The sequence below is a fragment of the Bubalus kerabau genome, chromosome 2, assembly GCF_029407905.1.
Source record: "Bubalus kerabau isolate K-KA32 ecotype Philippines breed swamp buffalo chromosome 2, PCC_UOA_SB_1v2, whole genome shotgun sequence".
Taxonomy (NCBI): domain Eukaryota; kingdom Metazoa; phylum Chordata; class Mammalia; order Artiodactyla; family Bovidae; genus Bubalus; species Bubalus kerabau.
Genome location: NC_073625.1, coordinates 45,129,661 through 45,141,712, shown reverse-complemented (window position 1 = coordinate 45,141,712; position 12,052 = coordinate 45,129,661). Strand labels below are relative to the sequence as shown.

At 39.2% G+C, this 12,052-nt stretch overlaps 1 long non-coding RNA gene across 1 annotated transcript; it reads left to right on the top strand.

Annotated features, from left to right (window-relative positions):
• The first annotated feature begins 2,591 nt into the window (after positions 1–2,591).
• On the top strand, positions 2,592–6,231 carry LOC129643280 (uncharacterized). Its single transcript, XR_008710215.1, has 3 exons — positions 2,592–2,853; positions 3,309–3,383; positions 4,445–6,231. It is a non-coding gene; the product is annotated as an uncharacterized LOC129643280 (long non-coding RNA).
• The last annotated feature ends 5,821 nt before the right edge of the window (positions 6,232–12,052 follow it).

Genomic DNA, 12,052 nt, shown 5'->3' with positions numbered 1-12,052 from the left:
ACTTATAAACAAATCAATAAACATAGTGACATCCTTTGATTCAACAACTTCACCCAGAGGCTATCAAAAATTCTTCTCTGTAAGTTAAACAAACAAAACACAACATCTGCTTGAAGTAATTCATATTGTTGATGATGTACTAATATCATTTAGTCATAGACTTGATCAAATAGACAGGGGGATAGAATTTCATATACCCCTGGATTATTATGTGGTCATGAAAATTTATTTCAGAATGTGTAACAGCATGAAAAAGAAATCTACAGGGGTCAGGATTTCCATTAAATAATTATATTGGCCAGGTATTGTCAAAAATTTTTGGTGGAGAACCATGTAGTAAATATATTAGTCTTGTGAGCCATATTGTCTTTGTTATGGTTACTCACCTCTGCCTTTGAGGGCACAAGCAGCCTCAAATGAATGAGTATGACCTTAGGGCCCTCGTTTGTAGACTCACTCAAGTTGATCAGTGCATTTATTTAAAATTTTCTTTAATATTAAAAAAATAGTTTGGCCAAAGAATTCCTTCAGTATTTTTAAAGTAAAAGACACATTTCTCATTTTCACCAGGAAGTTTATTCAATAATGTATTCACCATTTTGTTCCATTACCTTCTTCCATTTTCCAGGCAACTTCATAATCCCATATTCTCAAAACTTTTAATCTTTTTGAGAAGAGAACTGTTCTAGGTGCTTTTTACAGTCTTCCAAGGAATTGAAAAATTTTCCCTGAAGCAAACATTGTAAAGACCAAATTGAAGGGACATCTAAAGCAGCAGTGTCTGGTGAATATGGCAGATGAATCAGAACTTCCCAGCCAAGATGTAACAGTTTTTGCCTTAGTCATCAAACATGCAATCTTGCATTATCCTGATGGAAGATTGTGTGTTTTCTGTTGACTAATTCAGGACACTTTTCATCGAGTGTTGTCTTCAGTTGGTCTAATTGGGAGCCTTGTTGGAATTAATCATTTGGTTTTCTGAAAGAAGCTTATTATAGAGGACTCCCTTCCCATTCCACCATATCACCCAATATCGCCTTCTTTGGATGAAGACTGGCCTTTGGTGTTGTTGATGGGTTCTTTTCCCTTGCCCCATGATCTCTTCTGTTCCACATTATTGTACAGAATCCCCTTTTTATCGCCTGTCACAATTTGTTTTTTAAAATGGGATTTTTGTTACATTTAAGAAGAGAATCACATGCAGAGACAAGAAGATTCTTTTTGCTTAACTTATGTGGAACCCAAAAATCAAAACGATTAACATAACTAAGCTGGTTTGGATATTGGAGTATGTTGGTTATCTCTGTATGGTATAACGTAGATTGTTCTCAATATCTCGATTTGATTGCTATCAACTAACTGATCTACTGGATCACAGAACATTGTCCAGCTAGAAATTTGAGCACAAAACTTCACAAACCACTTTTGACACATTCAATTAATCACAGCACCTTCTCCATACACTGCACAAATCTTTTTTTGCTTCTCAGTTGCATTTTTACCTTTCTTGAAATAATAAAATATATAAAGCATGATATGCTGAAAATGTTGCTTTTTTTCTTCCATCTTTATTATTAACATGGCTACACAAAAATTCACCAGTTTTGGTTATTTTTTTTTAATGCACACTGATATGACAGCTGTCTTAATACAGTCTAACAAAATTGTTTCTAATGAAATTAAAGACAACTAAGGACTGCTGGGAGCCAGCATATTGCGTATTGCATATTGAGTGCAGCACTTTCCACAGCATCATCTTTCAGGATCTGGAATAGCTCAACTAGAATTCTATCACTGCCGGGAGCAGGAGCTCCGCCCATGGCAAAGGTCATGAGGAAGGAGGCTCGGCATACACAAAGGTGGGATCGAGCCTCAGGAGTCCCCCTGAAAATTCTCGAGCATCTACCCCCAAACCAGAGTCTGCCTACTTTCTGCTTTGTGCTCTCACCAACACCTCTGACTTCACAGGGGGGCTGTCCCCCATTACCTCTCTCTGAAAAAAGAGTTAGCTTACAGCTCCAGTTAATAATTCCTGGGTGTGACAGTGTTTCAACCTACAAACTCCTTTGGATATCCTCTAGCCTGCCTGAATAGGTTTTTCCGGCTGCATGTGATTGTTCAGAGCCTCCCAACTGTGAGAGGCAGGAGATGTTCTAAACTGTCTAAACACAGATTCCTTTGAGTAGTTAAAAGATTGATTAGAAATTGTACTGGTGAAGGGTTTTTCACTTATTGGGCCAATGTTTGCTGCTAAGTCTCCATTCTCCTTACCTACTGTGTCCTTGGCAGTGTATTGATTGATATAATGGGTGTATAGAAATGTAAGTAGTAGCCTCAATGTTTGTAACGTTGGACCCTTGAGTTAATTCTTTTCTTGCTTGAGCCCCTTCACCTTTGCCCTATAGGAATGCAGCTTTGTCCAATGCTTTTTTGGAGGCTGGTGCCTGACTTTGGAATAATCACCTTTAGAGAAAAATAAGTTTCTTAAAATGTTAACAGGCCTCCTGGCCAGAAGATGATGTAAATCACCTGAACTTTTGCATATGATAAGTTTGAAAGCCTGGCTTCGATTAGAACCAGGAACTACTGTCCTTGCATGACTCCACCCCTTCCCCCATTATCCTCTATACATAACTTAAGGTATAAAAACTACTTTGGAAAATAAAGTGCAGGCCTTGTTCACCGAAACTTGGCCTCCCCATGTCGCTCTCTCTCTCTCAAATTCTGGCTGAGTCTCCATCTGGAGCACGGAACCGCCATGCTTGCTAATTATGCCTGGGCTTCTAAGATCCAATCGGGGAGGCCTCAGTGTCTCCTCTCCTTCGGGAGAATGGAAGGACGCCTGCGGCCTATGTAAGTGGTGCAAACTTCTTGTCGTGAAGTTTTATTGGTCTCCCACGTAAACCAAGCTACTCAGCCTCTTGTCTCCACTGAATTTTCCTACTGAGCTACCCTCATCCTATTACTCTTTATATCTTTGATGAAATATTTAAATAAATAGGTCGCCTATGCTGTCTCTCCTTTGAATACCCTGGATCAGCCGGGGCTGGACCCCGGCAAAGGACTATTAGAGCCATCTTACAGAGAAAAACGAATGTTTTGGCCAACCCAGTATTTAAATGAAATTATGTGAGTATATTAATATGCCTTAGACACAATGACCAGTTTTTGAAGGCTTCCTGACTGAAGATGGAAATGAAATACAATTAAGAACACTTTATACATGCCCTTAGTTTTGATTGAGTGGCTTATTTCAATGGGGCTTTAGTGCAGAAGTTTTATTACATTTGTCTTGTGTTCTTTCATAGGGGAAGAAAATATAATTGCTGTTCCTTTGGGAAGTCAAAGTGTGAGAATTACAGTGAAAGCACCTGCACATCTCTGTAAGCAAGATTTAATCTTAACATTTTTCTTCTTTTCTGAAAGCTTATTTAGTAAAGAAAATGTATGTGTGAGTGTATATATATACATACTTCTTTGTATTAATGAGTAGGTCAACATCTTAATGGTTTTGCTTATCACTTTGAAATAGTCTAGGTCTTCCCAGGTGGTTCAGTGGTAAAGAATCCACCTGCCAATGCAGGAGCCTCAGGAGACGTGGGTTTGATCCCTGGGTCAGGAATATCCCCTGGAGAAGGGAATGGCAATCCACTCCAGTATTTTTGCCAGAGAAATCCCATGGACAGAGGAGCCTGGTGGGCTACAGTCCATGGGGTTGCAAAAGAGTCAGACACAACTGAGCATACCCACTGAAATAGTCTATATCTCTAGGGAATGATATATGATCCTGATTTTTTTAGTTCTCATGTCCTAGTGGGAAGTATACCAGTTTGGGATTAATCCCCTCACAGGAGAGAAAATCAAGTTATATGTGAAACGAACTATTTTTTTATGTGGAGAGTAAACTTAGATTCAAGAGTCTTCTGGAGATCTCAACAGTTTGGGATAAAAAATAGCAAAACAAAATTTAAACAACAAAGCTGCATCAGTGAATACAACTGACAAGTACAAGCTCTGTTGATAGCACATCACAGCCTAGATCTAGAGGGCACTGAAAGTAAATACTGGTTTCCCAGAATCCTAAGAGTTTGAAACAACAAAGGGTTGGGATTGTATGTTTCTTTAGTCAAAGTTACATGGCATCTCCTCTGTCTTAGCTTTTCTGGTCTCTCAGTGGTCGTTTAGTTGCTAAGCTGTGTCTGACTCTTGTGACCCCATGGACTGTAGCCTGCCAGGCTCCTCTGTCCATGGGATTCTCCAGGCAGGAATACTGGAGTGGGTTGCCATTTCTTTCTCCAGGGGATCTTCCCCACCCAGGAATCAAACCCGGGTCTGTTGCATTGCAGGCAGAAGATTTACCAACTGAGCTATGAGGGAAGCCCTTTCTGGTCTCTTAGAACCCAAAGAAACTGAGAATAAAGAAGTTTGTATATTTCTCTCCCAGGGTTTCCTGTGGCCATGCAATGGACTTTCTTAGTCTTTTTCTGGGGAAGTTGAGTCTCTGCCAAGACTGGGTCCCTGGCCTTGAAGAAGCTCACTGTGTTCAACTCTATCTTTCTGTAAAAAGTATATAACACTAAGGAGTTATAAATATAACTATTTTAAAGCCACACAAATCAAGGTCCACTGGATTAAAAATGTGCATATTTTGCCTTTTTGTTTCTCCTGAGCCACAATCTTAGATTTTCAAGTTGTAAGAATTTCTCAGGGCCACAAGTGTCGTACATTTTCTGCAGCTTTCAAGTGTGTATGTGCATGTGTGTGTATGTGTTTGTATACTTTAGATTCAGTACTGATATTCTAACCAGCAATGTCCTTTGAGGAATGTTTATATCAAAATGTGTTTGTCACCAAGGATATAGATTAAAAATCTTAAAAAAAAAAAAAAAAAAAAAAAAAAAGAATTTCCATAGTACCTTATGGCCTAAATTAGGGAAGGAAGAGAATATATTTAGGATGGTGAGAGTAAGCCATTATTGGAAAGTCTTTTTTTTTTTTAACACTACTTTATTGTATGAATTATGACTAAAAGAGTGTGACAGATCTATTTAAAATATTAAAATGTTTACAACCATATAGTGGTCAGTTCACTCAGGGCTTTCTCTAGAATGATGCATCAAAACACTTTTAAGGCTTCTTCTTAAAATGGCTTAAAGCCCACAAGAGCTATTTCTTTTTTAAAATTTATTTATTTGGCTGTGCCAGGTCTTAGTTGTGGCATGTAGGATCTTTAGTTTTGGCCTGCGGGATCTAGTTCCCTGACCAGGGATGGAACCTGGGCCCCTGCATTGGGAGCACAGAGTCTTAGCCTCTGGGCCACCAGGGGAGTCCCAGCCCACAACTCGATGAGAATAAATCTTCATCCTTGTAAATGCCAACTTGATGTTTGAAAACAGGTGAAAATCATTTAGATCCAAATTCTGTGAATGATCATGTTGTAAAATAACATTTTGGTTCAAAACTATGAAGTACTGAATAATCATAGCAGTATAATTCATATTAGCTAAGATGTGAAAACAGCTCAAATGTCCATTAACAGATGAATGGGTAAATAAAATGTGGCATATGTAGAATATTATTTGAATATAACAAAGAATGAAGTCCCTGACATGTGCTACAATAGATGTCTCTGTGCTCAGTCATGTCTGATTCTTTTTGACCCTGTGGACTGTAGCCCGCCAGGCTCCTCTGTGCATGGGATTCTCCAGGCAAGAATACTGGAGTGGGCTACCATTTCCTACTCCAGGGGATCTTCCCTACTTAAAAATGGAACCCAAGTCTCTTATATCTCCTGCATTGGCAGGCAGGTTCTTTACGACTAGCGCCACCTGAGAAGCCTGCTACAATAGATATGATCTTTGAAAACATTGTGCTAAGTGAAAGAAGTCAGTCACAAAAGGGCCACATATTATTAATATATGATTGTCTTTATATAAAGTGTCCAGTGTAAGCAAATCTAAGCAGACATAAAGTTGGTTGCACTTGCATAGGGCGAGGCTGAGTTGGGTTGGCTGCAGGTCTGAGGACTGACTGTTAATGGATATGGGGTTTCTTTGGAGGAGTGGTGACAAAAATGTTCTAAACTTAGATTGTGGTGATGGTTTCACAATTCTGTGAATATACTGAAACCACAAAACTATATTTTAAATGAGTGAATTTTATGACATGTGAATTTTACAGCATATCAAAAAGATATTTTAGAAAATAAAAATATGCAATGACTGGGCCTGATTTTCTCATGATACTAAAGACAGTTCTTTAAAATTCAGCTCTAAAGAGAGCTTAATAAGCTCAAAAAGCAGAATAAGTAGGCAGTAAACAGGTTTAGTAAAGATGAATACTTTGAGGTAAAATACTCATTTACATACATACCTGTTCTGACATATTGAATATAACTTTAATACTCAAGACTGGTGCTGTCCCAAGAACAGAGCTCAAAAATATTCCCATTTCTCCAAAGGTGATAAGATCTCTTGCTTGGAGTATTTCTCCTTCTGAACATTCTCAAAACTGGCTCAGAAGTGTTTCTGAAAGTTACCTATCTCTGCCAGTGAAGAGAATGAACTGGCGTCATTTACAAATGAATTAGTTAGCATTTCTTAACATCTTAATATAGATGTGGCTTTATTTTCGTGATTTGTACAAGTGTTTTCTTAATTTTATTCCAAAGATATAGTCCTGAAATTAAGCTGACTTTGCAGTAATAAATCATTCTTTTTAAGATCCCTATTAAGTGCTACCCTCCAAAAGCCTACATCATTAAAAACTGAGGACACTCAGTAACATAATGTTAGTTTCTTTGCTGGGTAATTTAATTACAGAATACCCATATTGCATATTGCCTCGAGGCGATTAGAGCTTGAATTTCCAGTCCTTTTGCAAGCTTGGCCTCAGTATTATATCAAGCACACAGCTCCAGATTTCCCTAAAATTTCAAAAATGGAAATAATAAGAGGGTTACTGCAAAAGAGATTTTATTGAAGCAAAACTTCAACATGAAATATGTTGACTGGCAATAAATTGGAGAAGGCAAGATGCCATAAACAGAAAACCTCCATTATAGATTGTAAGAATTGTTTTTTTTTTGGGGGGGGGGTCCCTCTAAATGCTGTCTGATGACCATATACAGTAAGGTCCTTACATACAAACCAGTTCCATCTGAAGAGTGTTTTGTAAGTCCAATTTGTTTGTAAATCCAACAAAGTTACCCTAGGTCCCCAACTAACACAATTGACTACACTGTACCAGCTACATCTCTGCTATTTTATGCTTGCTTCTGGACATCCTGGGCTTGAAATAAAGATGCTGTACTACTGTACTTGCACACAGCACGATCACTTGTAGAGGATGCAGACATGGGACAATGTACACCAGACATGTGAACTAACTTAGTGATTGGACATGCGAACACACATTCTGATCTCTGAAAGTTTGCTACTTGAAGGTTTATATTTAGGGGACTCACTGTATAGAGACGTATAACTATAAGCATGAGCATAATGACTCATCAAAGGAAATGGATGCTGAGCGAAGTGTGCATACACTATAAAATACAACTCGAAGCATAAGTTTGATATATTTATAACCAAGGCAGCCATGCTAAATGCTCATTACATGCTTACCTGACAATACTTTGTGGCCTTCTTAGAATTTGAGACCTCTTGGGATAATTAGCATGACCCTGTCTCTTTCGAAAGAAGCCTGGACTGATACTTCTCAGGGCAATCCTTTCAGCTAGAAGCAGTTAGGAGCATTCATCATCTTTCTAGTCATTTCTTTTAAAAATTAACTAATATGGATCAAAATATGTAAAGGTACTACTGTAGACTTGAGTTGTGAAGATTTGGGGATAAAAGAGCGTCTTGGTTTCTGATCCTCTTTTTTTTTTCCTGGTATGTGATTTTATTTATTCTTGCAACAACACTAACTTCATTCTTCAGATTAAGCAGCAGAGGATAAAGGGATTTCCAATATATTTCTTTGTTAAGCCAGCTAACTAATGCCAAAGCTTGTTTGTATCTTTCTTTAAGATTCCATGTAAGCAATATCATAGGATATTTCTCTTTCATCTATTTGACTATGCATAGCATCTCTTCCTTGACTCTTCTTTGCAACCTCAGTCATTTAAGCCTGAAGAGGAGAAAGAAGACAGCAGTGGCAGCAAGAAAAGAGGCTGTCATCCTCTGCCTTTCACAGTGTGGGAGCATTTATACGTTTCCTGGGGTCTTTACCCAGCACTAGCTGTCCTACTGTAGGAACACAGAAGGTCCTTGAGAGCTCTGAGGATTGAAAGGCTGTGAGTGCAGTTCTCATGAGCTGTGGATTGCACATCACAATGTAAGCCTGCAGCACATACACCGGGTGTTGGACCTTAATTTGAAAAAATAGCACTGAAACCTGTACAGTACCATATGTAGGATGGATGACAAATGTGGGTTTGACACATGAAGAAGCGCACCCAGGGCACTCTGGGACAGCCTGGAGGGATGGGGTGGGGAGGAGGTGGGGGGTGATTCAGGATGGGGGGACACATATTTACCTATGGCCGATTCATGTTGATGTATGGCAAAAATCATCACAATATTGTCATTATCTGCCAATTTAAATAAATAAATAAATAATAACAACTTAAAAAACATATCCATAAATCAATACATTGTCTGAATTGTTGATTTTCAAAAACCCCTTTTCTGCCAATTACTTTTAAGAGGCATAGGCACTAAGGAGAAGCAAGTTTATCCCCATAAAAATGACGACTCCTGAAGAACAGCACTGGCCTCTGCTTCACTGTGAATTCATCACAGTGGCCTTGTTAATCTGAAGTGTCAGCAGTGTTGGGATCCACAAGCCATCAAAAGGTGGCTTCATCAGAGCACTTCCCTTAGCTTTATGGACCACTCATTTCTGAATCAAGTCATGCAGTTGACTTTGGGGCACCTGCTATTGACCTCCTGTTTATGCGGCCAGGGTTTGTGACCCAGAGAGTGGGAAACCTTTTGAAATAATTGGAATAAAGATATTTAATGAGAAGTGGAGGAGAGGAGTAGTTTGGGTAATTCATATGCACTTGAAAACTGGTTATGCACCTTGTATTCTCACATCTTCATCACTAAAGATCTTGGACACCATTGAAGTTAATAGAATGGGCTCAGAATCAAAAACCAAAACATCAGGGACTTCCCTGGTGGTCTGGTGGTTAAGACTCTGCATTACCAATGCAGGGACCATGGGTTCAATCCCTGGTTGGGGAACTAAGGTCCCATATGCTGTATGGCATGGCCTAAAAATAAATGAAAACAAAAGAACCATGAAATGTCATGAAAAAAAATAATTAAAGGAGGCAGAAAATGCAGTAGATACTTGCATGCATGTGTGCTAAGTCACTTCAGTCATGTCCAACTCTGTAACCTTATGCTCCTCTGTCCATTGGATTCTCCAGACAAGAATACTGGAGTGGGTTACTGTGCTCTCCTCTAGGGGATCTTCCCAACCCAAGGATCAGATCAAACCCAAGTCTCTTTTATCTCCTGTATTGGCAGGCGGATTCTTTACCACTAGCACCACGTGGGAAGCCCAAGTAGATAACTAAATAAACATTAAAAACAATGAAAACCAAATGAACAGAAATGGGTCAGAAGATAGATGTCATATTGGTCTTCCCTTCCCCCTAAATCGCCTTTCCAGATTCTGATCCCCACAGCCCCTACCCCTCGCCACCGCTGCCATAACTCTGCAGCTAGATGGAGCTTGGCAAGCTGTGATGCAGAAGGTCAGCTCAGTGGTAAAACAATCACTGCCCCAACACAGCTGCTGAATCCATTGGACACTATTTAAATTTAATCAAGTCACTTCAGGCTCAATCTCTGTCTAGAAACTTGGTGTTTTGTATGCCTTCTTCTTTGCAGCAATGGATTTTGCCCAAGTTCATTTCATGTTTTGATATTACCTGAATGCTCATGATTTTTTTCTCCTTTAATTTAATTCATCCAGTGTAGGGCGCTCTTACCATTTCTGGTTTCCCATCTCATTTTTACTGAGAACTCGCTTTATAGCATTCAGTTTTATATCTTCATTGGAACTAGGAAATGAATTTAATCTCACACTTTCCAAAAATCTACTGTGGTCATGGAGATCAGGGCCAAAGTGGTTGGGGTTTTGTGTGCCTGAGAGTAAGCTAGCATTATTCTTTGACTGCTAATGACTCCTGCAGATCAAGGAGCCCATGTCCAGTCTTTGAATTTTCCCAGAAAAGCTCCCAGCCTGCCTGTCAGGGATAATCAGGGATGTCTCCTAATGCCTGTCACACAGTCTGTCCAGACGCTTGAATTCTTGCAGCTGCTCCAGTGGCAGAGAGAAATTGGCAAAAAAAAAAAAAAAAAAAAAAAAAAAACACACACACAAAAAAACAATCAACCTGCCAAAGCACAGCAACATGTGGATTGCTGTTGCTGCTGCTAAGTCGCTTCAGTCGTGTTCGACTCTGTGCGACCCCATAGACGGCAGCCCGCCAGGCTCCCCTGTCCCTGGGATTCTCCAGGCAAGAACACCGGAGTGGGTTGCCATTTCCTTCTCTAATGCATGAAAGTGAAAGGTGAAAGTGAAGTCGCTCAGTCGTGTCTGACTCTTAGCGACCCCATGGAGTGCAGCCTACCAGGATCCTCCGTCCATGGGATTTTCCAGGCAAGAGTACTGGAGTGGGGTGCCACTGCCTTCTCCGAGCATGTGGGTTGCAGCCTCTTAAAACCAGATCATTTTGTTGCTTTTTATTAGCTTGAATGGAATTGTAGCTCTGTTGTGTCCTTTGTTCAAGGTGGTTAAAGAAGCACTGAATACCAGTGAGTCAAGAGTAGTTTTCAGAGAAGAGGACCTGAGAGATTGTCTGCTCTGACTCCTCATTTTAGAAATAGGCCATAAAAAGCCAAGGCAGTGAGTTGGGAGTAGAGCTTCAGCCAGAAATGCAGGTGAATCAGCTGCCCTAAATATGGAAACAATTATAAAATGGGAAAAAAAAAAAAAAAGGAAAAGGAAAGAAAGAAATCATTTAAATAAAGTAAGAGTGTTATTTTAGTTAAACCATCAGCAGTGTTTTGTTAGAGATCGGAAAGAACTACTGTTCATTTAAAAGCCATGTGAGGGACGTCCTTATTGATCCAGTGGTTGAGATTCTGTGTTGCCACTGCAGGGAGCACAGGTTCTGTCCCTGGTCATGGAACTAAGATCTTGCCTGCCTTGTGATACGGGCAAAAAATAAATAAATTTTGAAAAAAAGCCACTGTGACGACAGAGGTGACACATAAGAGAGATCTTTGTAGTGATGTCATAGTTCTGTGTTTTGGTTGTGGTGATGTGTGACAAAATAGCACAGGACTATAGGCACACATTGTACAGATGTCTATTTCCTAGTTTTTATATTGTATTGTCGTTGGATAAGATGTAACCATTCCATTGAGTAAAACCGAATGAATGGTATACAGGACCTCTTCATTACTTTTGCAACTTCCTGTGAATCTATAATTATTTCAAAATAAAAAAAATAATCTTAAAACAAATGCAAATTTTATTGTAGTTTATTAAAGTCTAGGCCTATGATTTGAAGGGGTGAGAAATTAGTAACATACCTTTAAGTAATAACTACATCATGAAAAAATATAGAGAGAAGTTTTCTTCTTGCTCTTATAACTCCAAAGAGTTAAGTAGACCTTACTGGAGCTAGCAATCTTGTTTGCTCCTTTTTATAGACAGCTAAAAAATCCCCTGGAGGAGGTCATGGCAACCCACTTCAGTATTCTTGCCTGGAGAATCCCATGGATAGAGGAACCTGGTTGGCCACAGTCCACAGAGCCGCACAGAGTCGGACATGACTGAAGCAACTTAGCACACACACACTAAACGCTTATATGTTTGTTTCACCAATTTGAATCAGTGTTTGTAAACTGAGTGGATGTATTGATGTGTTGATATCAGATGCAATTACATGTACTAAAATATCTTTTGAAATGAAATTCTTTTAAGATACTTTCATTAAAACTTTATTTTTAAATTTTAGTTATTG